The following is an 18,531-nucleotide window of genomic DNA, read 5'->3' as shown; positions in this document are numbered from 1 at the left end:
CACTCGCCACTACTGGCCTTTTCCGGTTTCAGTTTCGCTGTGGACTGCCATTGTTCGCTCGCAGTTCGTCGTTCGCAGACTGTGCCAAGTACGCAAAAAAGTCGCACTTTCATATTGTCGATGCAGTCGGATCTCACGTTGGCCGTCACGAAATGAAACAGAACGTTCGAGGAAGTGCTAAAGTGTACAGACATGGAAAGTTTTCGTACATGGGAAGCATGGCCTTTCTCAATGCACCGCTTTCCGCAGTGAGCACAACACACAGAGACCAGACATCGCTGGCTCGCCATTCTTCAATGGAAGAATTTTGTTCAAAGACAATCGGCAAGGGTGACTTTTCCAGACCGTAACGGAAGGCTTAGGCATTCAAGCATAGTGTAGTCCACACCAATCTTCCTTGGCGTGCTTGTTCTAAAGCATGTATCCCGTTGTGTTTACGCGTTGCGTGCGTGCGTCGCGATGAAACGAGTCAGCTCTGTAGACCGGAGAGGTGACTCCCAGATTCTTTTCTAGTTTTCGCTAGCACATATCAGCTTTGCCACGGCATATAATATCAGTTCCTGTGGTACTTAAAGTGCACCAAATGCCTTTCATCTCACGGCCGGCGTCCCCGGAACTTCACCGTTCCGCGCTGCAGCTAACCCATCCTTCCTACTCGTGAAGAGCGCAGAAACCTGACTTATGTAAGCTTCGCATGTGTTCCGCCGCACTACAGGCCCGTATTATACACGTTGGCGCAGCAAAAGCTAAGCTGCAGCAGCAGTTGCCTTTCCCCGGAGGCTGCATCTTCGACGTCATTTCCCACTCTTAATATTCAGTGTGCAAACGATTCTATACATGCTCACGAGGTGAAAGTGTGCCAACTAGCAGCTGAAAGCCATTTCATTTTCAGGAGTCGTCAACCGTTTAAGGTGGAGGGCCAATGGCAAGGGCCAGATGGCAAATGGAGGCAGGTGGGTCAAGGGGAGGGGAGCTTTTTTGTATCGGTGCAAGGAAAGGAAATGAAGATGTAACGTGGCGAAGTGTGAAGATGGGGGTAATGCCAAGTGAGAGCGATGGTGCTTTGTTTCTGTCAAACCCAATTTGTGGTTAGAATTGCCCTGTCAGCCCTCAGGAGTGGCAAGAAGGTTCTGGGGGCATACTGCCGCCGGCGGGAGGGGGGGGGCAGGGTGGCGGCCCCAAGGGCTGTCGTGCCAAGGGTAGCCATTCCTGATAGACATTGTTACTGTTTACATAGAAATTGAAAAAATGCCGTCAAACAGCTATGAAACGCGTGAACAGAAGTTTGGCAATGGGTGCCAGTCAGCAGCGTATGCATTATGGGCCATCTTCTCGCACTAAGTCGTGTCTGAAGGTTGCCACACAATATCTACGCGTCCGACAAGTCCTCATACACAGCGACACTTCAAAATAACTAGAATAGTGCACCCATAAAGTTGCTCCGGCGGCTTGCAACTGATGGATAGAGTAACCCGCGTGAGGGAGGTGAACTAGACTAACCGCGAGATCACAAAAGCGACTAGAACCCAAACCTTGATCGAGATCTTACGGAAAGCCGCAAGAAAATCGCCGTCATTTGTAATCTTGTCTTGCTACGAGCCTGGGAAATTCACCGGTTTGGTGAAGAGGAGGCACTATGCGCGGCGCTGTAGGCAGAGTATGGTTCGTTAAAAACTACGAAGTAAGGAGGAGGTGGTGCGGTGGAAATTTGGGAGGAATTTGAACCCCCTAAACCCCCCCTGGTTATGCCACTGTCCGGTGCTCGCCAACGCGCCCCGGCCGGTTGAAGGCCACTGCAAGAAACGCGCTCGAAAAGGCCAGCAATGTCGAGTGACCTCACATTGTCCAACATGGCTGTGCCCAGGACGCCGCTCTGTAAACCATGTATTGGCGGTGAGTGCGACCATTAGCGGCGCTACGAAGCGAACCTCCGTAACGTCGGCTTAGGGATTCTCGCATTTTTTATCTGCTTCACTGGGGATCGCTCTCCCTGCTGTTTCTTGGCGCTCGGTTGACTTTTGTGCGTGTACGCACCAAATGTTACGTGTGAGTAGCTTTTTATCACAATAAAAGACTTAAAGCCACGTACACTACCTGAAAGTGGGATTTAAAGCACGGTTTTTGATGCCGCTCCAGAAAAAAATTGCCGGGGTTGCCCCATTCCTTGCGAAGCCGGTCCTGTGCGGAGCGCGAACAGTCGGAGCTAGCTCCTTCAGCCGCTGTATCCAGGAATCTTTCGAACAGAGTGAACAGCCAGCTGCTAATAATTCCGACAACAGCGAAAATGCAAGAAAATAGAAATTCCAGGCCTTCGGGACTTTGTCGGCTTTTGCAAAAGACAATACGATTCCCCGTAATCATATGTAAGGTAAAACGGTTCTTGCAACCTTTCCGAATGCTATGAATGTATGCCGACATGCGCTATGGGCCCCAAAAAATGTAGGTGGAGTGCTAAATAACCTTATGTGTGTTTAGGCACGTGCTGGTTTTATACCTGGTAAAAATACAGTAACACTATAGTTTTTCAGACTTGGAGTGATATTTCGGTACATTTCCCATGGCAGTATCTTCCCAATATTCAGATATGCGTTATAGTAAAACTGCACTCAAGAGGAGGATGGGGGCAGGAGGGGCAGAAAACTTTTAACTGCAAAATTGTGTTGGTTAATGGACAGTGTCCTCTGTCTAGGACAAGAGAGTAAGAATAATTTTCTTAAATTCATACAACGCTATTTCGAGTAGGCCAGGATTTATTCTTTACTCCTTAGAGGCTTAGAAAACAATAAAGAGCTTCAGCTTGGAAATATTTATTGGTTTCTATTTTAATATGTGCATGTACTAATATTTTTTGCATTCGTTAGTGACTATATCAAGTCTTCAACACCGTAATTATGTCATAACTGTTCGGGTTGAGAGTCAGTTCATTGTGATAATGATGGTTACGATAATAATTTGGGGCACAAAAGCCGCCTTTGAGTACTCTGAGCAACGTCTGTGCCGTTTAGCGGTGGCGTAGCACAAACCTTCTCATTGCATTTCCATGTGGACAAACAATGCACGCTGTTGATATGCACCTTCTTGTACGCAGACATAGCGAAAGCCAATTTGTGAAGGTACTGCATGGCAGCCTGAAGAACATATCCACACGAACTTTGTGAGCATCCCGAAACCTCCTAATACGATATTTGTGACGGTGCACTAAAATGAATGCGTTCATCTGATACAAGTCAACAACAACGAAAAAAATAGAAGACAGCCGTTTTATTTACTGCTGCATGATGTGTGCGTAGGGGCCTGTTGCTTGGTGGGCCTACGCATTTTAAATATTTATCGAAGAGCACTGAGCACTGAACCACGCAAATGAGCTAGAAAGGACGAGTTACAGACAATCGTCGGACCGATGCTGTGAAAATGTTCTCTCGTTGCTCGTGTGTTGCAGACATTGTGGGATACAGTTTGAAATTACTCAGAGGTAGAAGCTGGTAAAATAACTGAATCACTGGAAATACGATTTTTAATGCAATGAAGCATCAAAGCGGATGATTTCTAGCGCAGGTACTGCTGCCCCTCACAAGCGGAGTGTAGCAGACAACACCGGTGCGAAACCCTAAGCTGGGGGCACCACTCAAACATCTCATCACCAATTGCTTTTATTATGGGAAGACCAAGAATGGAGTGGAGCAGACGAGAGAGGAGGGGCATTTATGGGGCCGCGGTACCTAGACTATTGTCTTTGGAGATTCGCCATGGAGCCTGCAGATACATGGCCAATTTTTATTTCATAACCCTTTACAGTGGTGCCCAATTTTTTTACCATAGAGCAACGATGACAGTTTTGGCAAAATGGTCTTCGTTAATGTTTTCGTCTTGCTGGTGAGTGGTCTGTGCATTTCTTCCTTCCCTCTATGGCACAACATTTGAATTCATAAGCGACCACCATTCATTATGTTGGTTGACAAACCTGAAGAAACCACTTGAGCTTTCCGCTTTAAGAGGTTGACATGACTGTGCTGTAGTATATCAGCTCTTCTTGGGCTTTTCTAGGTTAAGCGTACATGTTCTGCGAGGTACTCGCATCTTCATTTTGGCGGCAAGCATCACAATGCCTGAACAGCAGCGGGAAGACGCAGACTACCCCAAGCAATCATGACGTCCGTGAGACATCCGAAAAACAGCCGAACGTCAAATGCCAAATTTGGACGGCCACTCTAGCTGTGCCCACTGTACATCCATGTTCGGACGTACATTTGTGTACGTACAGTGAACATCCAGCAACGGATGTGCGAAGGATATAAATTTTCGTATGTCTGTAGGTCATCTGCCCAAATACATACAACGTTCCCACAAAGCATCAAATTATGGCATAAATTGACTATAAAAGATCAAGCGGAAAAGGTACCCTGCTTTTCAATTCAAGTGATTTTGTACATCAACACCCTGACTTGCACGCCGGAAGTTTCATCTGTGTGTTACTAAAATTAACCCTAATTTTTAAACTTTTTTGAAGAACCTTGCCGACTATATAAGAGTATATAACAATTGAGAACCCCTACCATTATGTATGAAGCAAGTTTGCTGTGTTCCTGTATACTTATATCTGCCCAGTAGTGTGTTGGTGTTGTGCGGTGTGGTATTCGATGTAGGAACATATGCTTCTTGATTTGTGATTCTGTAAGTTTTTACTGAACGTCCGAACTACATCCAATTTCGGATGTCCGAATGGACGTAAAAGACTGTTAAGTCCGGATGTCTCATGGACGTACATATGTCCGGAGGCGCTGTAACGGACATCTAGCGGACGTCCGCTAAAGCTGGAATGGACGTACTCTGGACGGCCGAAAGACGTCCGGTGGTTGCTTGGGACGATAATTATTCGATTATCTGCAGAATTCCCATCAGACATACCAATAGATTTTGTCAAAAACTTATATTTTTCGTTATGCTATGGTGTGCTGTAGGAGAGTAACTTCAGCTCGAGTGGTAGGGAACACCTGGTAATTTTCAAAAACTTCCTGAAACGAAGTACTAAGGCCTGCCGTGATAAGCCAACTGCTGATCACATCAGTTCCGTAGAGCAAGTGAGGTGGGAAAACTTTTAACGAAAGTGCATGAATTTATAGGATTTAACCTCATAGGAGCAAGGTTGTGGACTGGCTGGAAAATGCCGGGAAGTCGCTTGTTAATACAAAAGCAAAAGTAGACTTTCTGGCATTCAGCCAGTGGAAGCAGGTGTTCCTTGTGCTTATCTCAGTGTTGGTGCTGATGCCCCGGTCAAAACTTTGGTTTTAATTGCACTCACTTGTAGATGTAGTGTGGTTGAAGCTGCTGCTGCGCTGTTGGCTTCAGTACCCCGATTTCGCACACCTTCCCAGTAGCAGCTCAGGAGGGGATGGTAGGCCATTCATGAGAGTGTCTCAGAGTTTTCTTAGTGTCATGTTTCAAGGGCACCCCGTGAGAGGAGATGCACCAAAAAACCCCGAAAAAGCAATCCAAGGCCACAAATTTGAACGGCGCGCCACGACCGCACCAATCAACGAACGCCGCGCCGAAACACCGCGGCACCCGAATGATGGTAGCACACGGGACAGCCTATCCGAGAACGCCGCAAAGGAGCCAATTGCGGCATGTTCACCAAATATAGACAAGAAAAGGCAGACAGCCAATCAGCGTGTGCCTCGTTGGAGCACAGAGGGGTTATAAGCGAAGACCAAAGGAGAGGAGGATGCAAGGAACCAGGAGGCGGAAGGAGCCTGGGAGCTTCAAGGAACGAGCAAGGGGTCGCGGCCAAGCCACCGACTATGCCTACCAAGCATGGGCAGGAGCGGGGCGACCTCGCATCGGCTGCGGTGTCCTAGTCGCACCATAAACCTGCGTATTGTGGCCCCAGTGGCAGCGGTCGGGCACCTGCTACTAGCAGCCGCAGTCCATCGACCTTCGCTTCGACTGATAACGAAAATAGGCATCACCAACCGCCTCATAAAGAGAATTTCGACGCGGCGTGACGGCATGCGGGAAGCCAACCTCCTGCGACTACTGCAGTCGTTTGTGGTGAGCCACGTATCGTACGTGGGCTCTTTCCACCGATGGCTGCAGTACGAGCGGGATAGGATTAACGCAGCCATAAGGAAAGAATACAGAACGGCCCTTGGACTCCTGCCATGTACTAGCAACCAGGCCTTGGCGTCCTTGGGAGTCCATAATACTCTCGAAGAGATATGCGAGGCTCAGCGTACAGCGCAGATACAACGACTAGAGAACACCAGGACTGGCCGGAAGATTCTACAGCGTGCGGGCCTCAGCCCGACAACAACTAGAGAAGAAGAAGAGGCTAACATGCAAAGAAAGAAGCTGCCGGCTATCATTAGTAGACAGCTGGTGATCTCGCCGCTCCCGCGCAACATGCATCCGCAGAGGGACAAAGAGCGCAGACAGGCCAGGGCCAGAGCGCTGGCCGAGACCTACGAAAACGACCGCACGGCTATGTACGTCGACGTCGCTCAGATGCCGGAAAGACCACAGCACTTCGTGGCAGTGGTAATTCGCGCTGCGGACGGAAACACAGTCAACGCGTGCAGCCTCGAAGCCACCAATGCCGAGCAGGCGGAAGAGGCCGCTATCGCCCTAGCTCTGTGCGGCGGCGACGAGGCCCGAACGGTACTGAGCGACTCGCAAATGGCAATCACCAACTACTCCAGAGGCAAGGTGGGAATGGTGTCAGCCCGCATCCTCCCCAAGCACAAAGAGACCACAACGCACATAAGGTGGTTCTCGGCTCATGTAGGACCCATCGCCGGGGGTGTTGCCAACCTCAACGAGAAGGCGGACGCCGTCGCACGAGAGCTCGCGCGCCGTGCGGCGCCCCACCGCCTTGCCTCTCAGATTGCGGTGGAGAGCGCCCCTGACATGGAGCCCATTCTCAACTACAGCGAGGTCCTGGCGTGGCATAGAGTGGAAAGGGCGCAACTACCCCCGCCCCACCCAAGATCGAACAGAAGAGAGGGGGTGCTGCTACGACAATTGCAGACGAGGACAGTCCTCACACCGGCCCTGGCTCGACACATGTGTCCCGAACTCTACGGGGAAGTGCTGTGCAGTGTGTGCGCGGACGAACCTTCAACTCTGGCCCACATTATGTGGGGGTGTGGTGCGAGTGACTACAGTGCAGTGTCGGACCCACTGCCACCGGACATGGTGGACTACATTAGTTCCTCCAACCCGAAGGAACAGCTCATCGCCGTCCAGCGGCTCGAGGACGCCCTTGCCCAGCAGGCGCGAACGGGAGACCCTCCATCCGCTAGCGGGAGGAAGCGGGCTCGCCAAGTAGCCAAAGCTGGAGCACTAGAGTTCCCCGAGGTCTAGCCTCCCGATAGGGGGCGGTGAAGCCCTGCGTGGCCTGACCCGCCCCTGCACGCCGGACACAAATAAATGTCATTTTCTCTCTCTCGACTGCCCCGAAGGGCTACGTTCGTTCCGGTACCTACCTGGGGACCTCCAGTGGCAGCGGCTACCACGGGGGAGCTACTCTGGGACGCGGGACGCCAACGCCGTCCACACGACTACCGAGCACACGAACGCCGCGGCATCACCACGAGACGACGGCTAGCACCACGTCACGGCCACGCAAAAATGGGACACGTCAGCGCTGACGACCGGAGTAGGCCAGTTCAGTAGGGACACATAATGTCGGACACAACTAGGGACTGCAGGGATGATGATGATGAAATAATACTGCAGAGAGGATGATGAATATTAGTAAAGTGTGGGCAGGGGTCCTCGGACTTTATTGTAGCGACTTTCGTGCTTCATTGATTGTGTGGCATTATATTTATTTAGGGGTTTTATTGTTGACCAATTTTGTATTGTTTGTAGCTAGTGTGGTTTGCTGTAGGGTTCTACGAGTGCTTGTATTAAAGGCGTGTTTGAATAAACCCGTCAACGGCGTTTTTGCTGGTCGAGACACCTCACCATCCAATGTGACGCTTAGAACAACTGAAATTTCGCTACCAGCCTTTAATGCTTTCATGAGGCTGTGCTTGACAGTGTACCAAGTGTCTCGCAAGTCCATTTGACTGCCTTCCCGGGAGAAAATGTCCTAGCTGGTTTCAGCTGGTCCCAGCTGAGATGGCTTATGGTTAAATTCCCAGCTGGGACCAGCTAGAAGCTGCCACCAGCTGGTCTCAGCTGGTGTTAGCTTGTTTTAGCTGGGACCAGCTGCCTTAGTTGGTCACAGCTGTGAATTGGCAGCATCTGTCTGACATGACTGCATTCCGTAAAAACTGCTCCAAGGAAACTATGCACAATAATAAGATGAGCAAAACGAATAAGGTGTTTATTTTTCGTCCTAAAAGCGTTACAGCTAACGAACAAGGTGTTCATTTTTCGCTATATAAGAGTTACAGCTGCGAGTATTGCTGCATTTTTTGCGACCTCCGCACATCTTGAATTTTTTTCCGTCAACAAGCCATTGCAGCGATAGTGGATGCAATGCCAACTTGCTGCTGTCTGCCCCAGATATCGATTGTGGCTGCAAAGAAACCAGAACCGATTTGCATATATTGTGCATGCTATGAAGTAATATATGTGAAGGCAGATCTGTGGTCAGTTAGTCTGTATGCATTCTAAGGATGGAATAATGGGAGCTATCGCAGGTAGCAATTATTAGGTAAATGCTTCCATCACTTAAGGCTGCAAATTATTAAACAACTTGCTACAACATTCGTTTATAGCTTCTAACCTCACAAATACAACTGAGTTATATGGTTATGATAAGTAACTTACCGGCAAGCAGTAAAACGCGGGCGTCGTGGAAAACAGTGTCCTCGCCATTTCCCTTCCTGTCCTCGTAATCGTGCGCTCGAAGTTTTGTACGCGGCCAGGTCTAAGTCTTCTCTGTCGACTGACAGCACACACAGAGAAAGAAGTGATTTGGTGGAAGAGAGGAAAGGAAAATGCACTGGGGATATTATCGAGCTTAGCAGGGAGCTCACCTGCATACAACCCAGTGCCGTGGGAGGGGGAAGAGGGGATAAAAGACTTGGGAGGAGGTTAGGGGTGGGATAGAAAAGATGTCAAATAGAAAGAGAGGAAGAAGAGACAGAGAAAGAATAAAGAAAAAAAGGGGGCATTACATAGGCGACAGAGGCACGAGTGTTCGGCGCCAGTGTTTTTCAGTAGCCTCAGCTACAGGCGCTGGGTCAGTGCGGTGGCCTCGAGGAATGCCAAGAGGTGGCTGAACACTTTCCGACGGGAGCTGGCAGGACCCGTCGGGAACAGCAGGTCCTGCATGTTGTGTCTGGGCCGTCCAAAACGCTGGAGTGCAGCCTGCAGCACTGCTCTGTGTTGTGCTGCGGGCTGGGGGCAGGACAGGAGCAGGTGCTCCACCGTCTCGGCTTCGGGGCAGTCCGCACAGGCGGGGGAGACGCGTCGTCCTTGGTGGTGCAGCAGGGCCTCCACCTCGCAACAGTTGAGGCGCATCCGGAGCAGGAGGCTCCGGACGTCCCTGGTGAGGCGCCTCCAGGCAGAACAGGCAGGGCCTGGCCAGAAATTACTCGGGGGTCCGGGTGTGTGGCCAGGGCCACTCGGGGCGTCGAACGCCGTCACGTCCTGGGAGGAGGGGTCCCTGGCTGGTGGGCGCCCTTGTCCAGAGTGTCGGCCGAATCATTGCCCGGGATGCCCATGTGGGCCGGCAGCCAGTGTAGTTCCACGGTGCAGCCGCGAGAGGCCAGCGCGTGCAGCTTGGCCGCCAGCGACCGCTCTCCACGTGTACACTGGAGCTGCCCGGTTGGTCAGCCGACTGCTGCCGCAGGAGGGCTCGCCGGGAGTCCGTGAGGACGAAGGCCTTGCGGTCTCGGTCTGCCCGCTCGAGCAGCAGGTCCGCGGCGAGGTGCAGGCCGGCAAGCTCCACAGTAGTGGACGAGGCGGGGAATGGCAGGTGGCACACCCGGCTGGCGCCAAGTGCCGGGGCGGTGCAGGCGGCTGCCGCGTCGCCCGTGCGGGGAGCACCGACCCGTACGTGAAGGCGTGAAGGATGGCATTGTCCACCAGCAGGGCGGCCACCTCCTCGTCGATGGCTTGGTGCGGAGTGGTCCTCTTGCTGCGCACCTTACGCAGCTTGGTGTTGATGTCTAGGGCCTCTCCTGTGCCAGGCGGTGGAGGCTCCAGAGGGGGTTGCTGGGGCACCACGATGTCCTCCTCGTAGATGTGCAGCAGCATGCCCATCTGCGAGTTTTGGCGACCACGGAACCGCTGCAGCAGGGCGGCCCCGTTCGAGCTTTTTTGCAGGCGGTCAATGTGGCTCAGGCCCGCCTGGAAGGCCCGCAGCTCGATTGGCCAGGTGGCTGCCTCGGTGTACGTGACCGCCACAGGAGATCGGCGTGGGAGGCCCAGGCACAGCCAGATGGCCAAGCTCCTTTCGAGCTCAAGCTGGTCGAGCTGAAGCCGGTCGAGCTCAAGCTCCTTCCACCGCAGTTGCTTCAGGTGGGCGAGCGGCAGCGCGTACAGCACAGCCGATCGAGGAGGCCATGCTGTGGAAGACGCGCTCTGCAACCTTGTGCGAGCAGCCGTTGCCTCGTGCCAGCAGCCTCCGCACGCCCTGCTGTACCGCCGCAGTGCCCGCACAGCTGGTAGCCATGACAGCCGGGAGTCAATGAGCAGCCCCAGTGTATGTCACAATGGCGCTGCCATGGGAGGGGCTGGCCATTGAGTGTGGTAGGTGGCGTTGCCATGCGGGCCCCGGTGCCTCTCGGGTGCACCATCATGGCCTGCGTTTTGGCCTCCGAGAGCTGCAGGCCACGGCTTGACAGGAAAGCAGCCACTGCTCCCAGCGCATCCTGCAGGCACGCCCTCATGTGCTTGCCCGATCTGGTAGGTCCATGTGTCCAGATGGCGACATCGGCCACGTAGACTGCTATTCCCACTGGATACTAGGGCCCAGCGGGAATGCAGTCGGGGAGGGGAGCCAGCACCAAGTTGAACAGGAACTGGCTCAGCACACTCCCCTGGGGCACCCCAGAGCAGACGTTCCGTTGGCTGCTGGTGGCCCGGCTGACCTTCACCCGAAGGGTCCGGGCAGACAGGAACGCCTGCACGTAGCTCCTGAGGTGTCCCACGAGGCCCATACCGTCCAGGGCCTCCAGGATGGCGCTGTGGAGAACGGTGTCGAAAACCACCTTCATTGAGCAGCACCAGGTAGGCCACCTCCCTGGTGTGGTGGGCCTGCTCGAGCATGGAGACGACGTCCCCCAGCGAGGCAGCTGTGCAGCGGTGCCTCCTGTAGCCACTCTGCTGCTCTGGGAATACCGCTCGCCGGTTGGCAATCCACTGCAGGCGGGCCACGACTGTGCTCTCCATGAGCTTGCCTGCAGTGGACGTCAGGGACACCGGTCGGTAGGACCCAGGCCCCGTGGGGGACCTGCCAACCTTCAGGATCGGTGAGATGAATCCGACCAACGAGGGTGGCGGCAGGACTCCCGCCGCCCAGACCCGGTTGAGGAGCCGCAGCAGTGGCCTCAGGTGGGTGACACCCAGGTTGCGGAGCATCTGGTAGGTCACCCCGTCGATTCCTAGAGCGCTCCTGCGCTTGGGGCAGCGGCCAAGGGCAGCCCGGAGCCCTCGCAGGGTGAGCTCTGCCGAGCAGAGGGCCACCACCAGGTGTCAAGTGGGACCGCTGGAGCTGGGTTCAGGAGGACAGGAGCAGCTTGGCCCTGGGCCGACAGAGCAAACTGGTCCGCGAGGAGCTCTGCCAGGGCCTCTTCAGTGATGCCCATGGTAACGGCGGCTGACTGCAGAGGGCGCCTGCAGGTGGTGGTAGGGCGCGGCAGGGCCTTGAAGACCCGCCAGGCCTTGGCTGGGTCTCTGCAGTCACCTCTGGGAGAGACCAGGCTGGGGTAGCGGTCCGAGCCCCAGGTGCTGGTGGCAGTCTTGCAGGAGGAGGCGCACTGCTGCGACACCAAGGTCACGTCGATGTGCGTCAGCTGGACAGTGTTCCGTGGGCCACGGCGGACGAAGCTGGGGCTGCCCGTATTGGCCACAAGCAGCCCACTCAGGTGGCGGCGTCCAGAAGCTCTCAGCCCGTGCGGGTGGTGCCACGGCTGCCCCAGGCCGGGTGGTGGGCATTGAAGTCCCCACACACCACGGCGTGAAGGCCCAGCTTGCCCCGCAGCCTACCCTCTGCTGTGGCGTCCCAGGACTGCTTTGGTCGCACGTATACACTGGCCACGGTGGTGTCCGTGGACCCCATACTCACCGTGATGGCGGCACATTCCATGGGGCCCTCAGCCACCGTAGCCAGATCAACTGGGGCGCCGTTGAGTGGGGCCAGTACATAGAACACTGCCTGGGACCTGCCTTGTGGGTGGCTGGTGTGCCGGCACGGCCTCTTGAACCCTCTTAGTGGGTCTCCAAGTTTCTGCCCCGTAGGTGAGTACCGGTAAGATGCAGCTGTCATACACTTTCTTCTTCAGGGACAATGGTAGGCTGACATTCATTATCTGAGAATGTCTAGCTGCCGTATGCACTCCACCCCATTCTTATCCTTCTAATTATCTCTGCCTCATGGTTGGGATCCGGGGTCACAACTTGGCCTAAGTAGATATATTCGCTTACCACTTCCACTGCCTCGCCACCTATCTCAAACCGCTGTGCTGTCCCGAGGTTATTGATCATTACTTCTGTTTTCTGCATAATAATTTTCAGGCCCACGGTTCTACTCCGTTTGTCCAGTGCGGAAAGCATGCTTTGCAATTCGTCCCCCGAGTTACTTAGCAAGGCAACGTCATCAGCAAATCTGAGATTACTGAGGTATTCTCTATCAACCCTTACTCCCACCTGTTCCCAATCCAACGTTCTGAACACTTGTAAACATGCTGTGAATAACATTAGAGAGATTGTGTCTCATTGTTAGCTGCCTTTCATTATAGGTATTTTACTGCTCTTCTTATGGAGGATGACGATAGCTGTGGACTCATTGTAGATATCCTTTAGTATTCTTACATAATGCTCATCTACCCCCTTGTTTCGTAATGCCTGAATGACTGCTGAGGTTTAGACCGAGCTTCATAACCTATGAAGGCTATATATAGGGGTACAGTATACTCGGCGCACTTCTCTATAACCTGATTGATCCTGTGAATATGGTCCATTGTTTAATAGCCTTTACAGAACCCTGCTTGTTCTTTAGGTTGACTGAAACCTAAGGTTGCAAAAATTTCGTTAGCGATTACCTTGGTAAGTACCTTGTAGACGACTGACAGTGAGCTGATCGGCCTGCAATTGTTCAAGTCCTTCATGTCACCTTTCTTATGGATTAAGATGATGTTCGCGTTCTTCCAAGATTCCGGTACACTTGCGGTCATTAGGCATTGCGTATACAGGTTTGCCAGTTTTTCAAGTACAATTTGTCCGCCATCCTTCAGAGGTCTGCTGTTATCTGATCCTCACCAGGTGCTTTGCCCGCTTTCAATTATATGAGGATATATATGAGGATAACAACGCGCATATTACATGGGAAGGGCGTACAGGAACAGAGCCCGTGTACATTCGAAGAGGTTTAAAGGGACAGATAACCGATTTTTGTCGAGTAGATATTCTCTATCCCAAATGAAAGGGTATCACTTAAAGCCCCTTGACGAGAAACGGTTTTGCTAATGACGCCCTAGAACTTTTTAAATCGAAAAATTTAGATCTACGAGCCGTCAGTTAGTTCAGTAAAACTTTAGGGAGGTAGGGGAAGGGATTAAAGGGAGAAACTTGGGTGGAGTCCTCTTTTCAGGGCCCCAGAAGCTTGTGCCCCGGCCCAGGCCCTGTCGATCAGCTGGCGCTGGTCTTCCAAGGCCTCGCTGGCCAGAGTCGCCTCCGACGTTTCTAGGTAATGAGGTGTATTGTTCTCTGTCTGCCATATAAGTGGGCAATTCCATATGGCGTGGAAAAGGGTGGCTTTTTCTATGAGTTGATAACAGTCCTCACTAAATCTGTCTGAGAACATAAGCGCCAGCCTTGATTTGTGTGGGAATGTGTTAGTTTGTATTCTTCTCAGTGTTTGTGCATCGTGGGCGTTTAGGGTCAGGTGAGGAGCGGGTAGCGTTCTCCTTTCAAGTCCTTTTCTTTTAAGACGTTCTCCGTAGGATTCGTATGGTGGAAGGGCGTAGGAGTGGTCCTCGTCGCTGCGGTTCGTAAGACTTCTCGCAAGCGAGTCAGCGCTCTCGTTTCCTTCCAAGCCTTCGTGCGCAGGGCACCATGTAATGTTGTGTACACGGTTCAGCTCCCTTGGGATGATATGTTTAGAGCCAATGGGTATTACTCCGGCAGTGATGTTTTTGATGGCTCTTGTCGAGTCCATGAGGATGTTTAAGCTCCTGTCATTTGCTTCTCCCCATCTGATAGCCATCTGAGCAGCACTGGTTTCGGCTTCACCAGTGTCCTGTTTTAGATGCGACGCATCTCATTCACCCGCCTTGTCCATGCATGCATGCATCCGACCATCCAACCGGCGTCGTCGTTTCCGCGCCAGCTGCGCATGCGCTCTCCGCCGCTCCCACCGCAGCGTTATCTGCGGGTTAGCGCTCGCTCCTCGCAATGCCAGCTGTGCGTCGGCGCGCGCTATAGCGCTCGGTTAACGCATGCGCATGCGCTGCTCTCTCTCATTCCCCTCACCGTTATGCGCCGCTCCGCTCCGTCGTTCGAGCGCCGGTGCACCGATGTCCAGCGCTGCTTTGAATGGAGACTAACAAGCCTGCTATCGCGATGGTCGGCGCAACCGCAACAAGCACCGGCCAGCCCAATAACACAACTGCTAGCACCACCGAAGATGAGGCTGCAAAGCGACGTGCACGGGATGCGGGAACCCCGTAGTAGACGGAAATGCATCGTACGCGTTCATGGCACGTTTCACGCGATGGGAGAATCAACCCAACGGAAACGCCGAGGGAAACCCACGATGAGTCACATCTACACAGGGTTCCCGGGAGGGTAGGTGGGCGTAATTTTCTAAGGGTGGCGTAGTCTATGGGGGAGCCTTTGAAGTCGACAACTGCTGCAATGGAAGAGCCGTGTGGTCCCTTACTTGCGTCAATGTAGACAGTGTTTACATGATTTCCGAACTTTCTTAGAAAATTAGTTCTTGCTATTCTCCTTTCCTTGTTGAAGGTTTTGTCCATGTGTTTGGGTATAGGTAGGGTTTTTATTCCCTTTCTTTGGTGTGGTGATAGTTCTATCTCGTTCTATTCAAGAATTCTTTTTCTGCCGGAGAGCCAATGTTGGATAGGATTGCTCGGCCTGTGCGAATTTTGAGTACAGTCGTTCTTTTTGGTTAGCGAGCACTGCATCCCTTATTTCTTCGAATGTGTTGCACACTCCGAGATCGTACAGCCTCCCTTCCCCATCCCCTGAGCGGTGGGAACGCGCACTGACCAGCCGCACGCGGACGACCGGCAACGCTTGATCAACCGGGCCACCTGGGCTGCGGAAGCGCACGGCTCCCTGAACCGAGGACGCCACCCGCCTCCTTCTTCTTTTTTTGCCCAATAAAACGTTTTGCCTCCTCCTCCTCTGACATTTAATTGTAGTTTATTTATATGCAGCCAATTTGGCAGAATATCCATGTATTTGTTAACGTTTATTTTCAGGTCAGGAAGTGATCTTGAGAAGAACACATTAGTATCATCAGCATACATGACTAACCATGGGGAGTTAGGTATTGCCGACAAGTCATTGGCATATAAGTTAAAAAAAGCAATGGGCCAAGTATTGAACCTTGGGGAACGCCGCTTTCTATCTTATGTTTAGCGGATGTTGCGGTATGTATTGACACATACTGGTATCTAATACTTAATGGTTTCCTAAAAGTTCTAATGAAATTCCACGTATTCCATAGCCGTGTAGTTTTTGTAGTAGGACTTCATGATTTAGTGATTCGAATGCTTTGCGCAGGTCTACAAAGATACTAAGTGTGTGTAGTTTTTACTCTATATTGCTAAAAATTTCGTGTTTGTAATCAATTGATTGATTGTAGGGTTTAACGCGCCGACGCAACGCAGGCGATGAGGCGCGCCGTAGTGGAGGGCTCCGGATTAATTTTGACCACCTGGGGATCTTTATCGTGCGCCGAAATCTCGTACACACGGGCGTTTTTGCTTTTCGCCTCCATCAGAAAAGCGGCCGCCGCGGCCGGGAATCGAACCCGCGACCGTGTTTGTAATCAATAGTGCCTGTTCGGTGGATAAGCCTCGGGTTGCAGCAGACACAGCCTTTCCGGAAACCATACCGGAAACCAAACTCAGCCAGTCGAACACTTATGGCACGTTCAAACAGTTTAGACAATCCAGGCAACACGAAGATTGGTCTGAAATTATTTATAGTCTTGTCCATTCCACCTTTATGAGCCGGGCACACTCTTGCTAATTTGAGGTCGTCTGGAAATATACCAGTTTCTAACATAGAATTGATAATGTGAGCCAAAGGCCTGGATATTATATCCGCAACGTGTTAATAAATCACATCTGGCAGCTGCAGTGTTATTTAAACTGTTTATTATTTGCTCTATACATTACATTAGGTTTTGGCACGATTACTTCTTCAAATTGATAACCAGTAACCGGGGTGTGTTTTCCACTAGAAAAAAAAAATGTGTGTTCAAAGGTAATGCTGCCTTTTCGTCAGTCAAATTTCCTTCAGTCGAGAATATTTGAACTGTACTAGTCTCATAATTCATGCTAGAAAGATTGTTACTTCCTGCCAGATATTTTTAGGGTCATTAGAAATTCGGGAAAACAGCTTTTCGTAGTGCTGCTCCTTAGCTTTCTTTATTTCAGTAGTAAGCTAGTTTCTAATTTTTTTTTAACTCGGCGAATTTGGAGGGGTCACTGGACTTTATAAACGAATGATGGTTTGTTTTTATGTGCAATCTTATTAAAAAGGTCAGCCGTTATCCACGGCTTCCTAATTTTTTTCTGTCGTTTATTTGTAACAGGCTTCAGAGGGAAAGCTTGCTCATAGCAATGTTTTGACTTTTATAAGAATAGCTTGTACGGTTGTTGGGGGTATTTTATTTCTTGAATGAAATCCCAATGTGTGGGGATCACGAACAAACGAAACACGTCCAGTGATTGCGGAACAATGTCTCGGTAAAAGGCGATGCAATGCCATTTACAACTTACAGATTTAGACATCGGGACTAAACAAAATATAGGCAAATAGTCACTGATGTCTGCCGAAAAAAGACCATTCGATATATTCGGCGCATGCGCACGGGTAATGCATAAATCAAGAAGTGTTGCGCTTCCCTCTGCTATACGCGTCGTATTCTTGATAAGATTCGCCCACCCGTGTGACGCGACTATGTTATCTAGTTTGCTACAATTTCTATAAGTGCCTAGCATATTTATATTGATGTAGCCCATTATGACGAACATTGAACCAGAATGGGTTAGGAAGTTTAGTATTTTATCCAGAAAAAGTAAAAGTTGCGACATTGCCAGATGGGGGTTTATATATTAGGACAACTGTGAGTGATTTAAGGATAATAAAAAAAGGCATTCAGCGTTTTCACTGATAAAAGAAAATTCAGTTAGTACATCATAAGTAAGACTGCTTTTGATGTACATTGCCACACAACCACCCCGACTAGCGGCCCTGGTAAGGCCACAATAACTGTAATTGTAAAATTTGGGCGGTGTATCAAGCTCTGATAACCATGTCTCAGAAAAAGCAATAGATCAAACTTCAGATTGATGTTCGCGAAAAAGTTGTCTAGTGTGTCTTGTTTATTTCTAATACTTCTTACATTTAGGTGAAGAGATAGGAACTTATTGGAATTTAAACCAGCATATATACGCTATTAAAAGAGCTATGGTCGTCATAGTCTGATAGCATGGTGAAATGATGGCTACAGGGAAGAAGTTTCCATTCATTTGGGAGTGTCCTGAATGCTAGTCATCTTTTCGAGGTCATCGATGCTGAAGATATGCAAGGCAGACCGTCCTTCATTTCTTCTGGGATATATTTTGCCAGCAGCTGTCCACACGTAGCTCCAGCCAGCCTCCTTCTTCTTTAAGGAGCCCACCTGTTTTGGGTAGAACTGTACGCATTTAAGATGTCCCAAGTTACAACCCCCCCCCCCTTCTACTTCGCCTTCCCCCACTTGACGTAGAGTCTTCCTGCCACAATAAAGGCTACCTCCTCCTCCTTTAATGGCAGCGCCAAACAGTTGCTTACCATATACCGTGTCAAATGCTCATTTACGAACACAGGGCTGAAGACCTCGAAACCTAGCATTTTTGTTTCCAATTTTACTTTTTTTGCTTTAGCAAGAAAAGCACTCCTTTTGTTTCGTCGAACGAAACGGACGATGATGTTAAAGGAGCCATGAAGACAAAATACAAGTTGGGTTTATTAGAAAGACAGCTTAGTCCCAATAACCATAATACCAATGTCATCACAATCTTCGAACAAATAATGGAGATATTAAAGAAAACGTCTGAAGCAGTGGCGACTCCCTAGCCAATTTCCAGCAACTCTTTCTTGACGTCACAGAACCTT

This window comes from Haemaphysalis longicornis, unplaced genomic scaffold (genome assembly GCF_048455015.1).
Source record: "Haemaphysalis longicornis isolate Haplotype H1 unplaced genomic scaffold, Haemaphysalis longicornis Haplotype H1 scaffold_10, whole genome shotgun sequence".
NCBI lineage: Eukaryota > Metazoa > Arthropoda > Arachnida > Ixodida > Ixodidae > Haemaphysalis > Haemaphysalis longicornis.
This window is presented reverse-complemented; position numbering follows the sequence as displayed.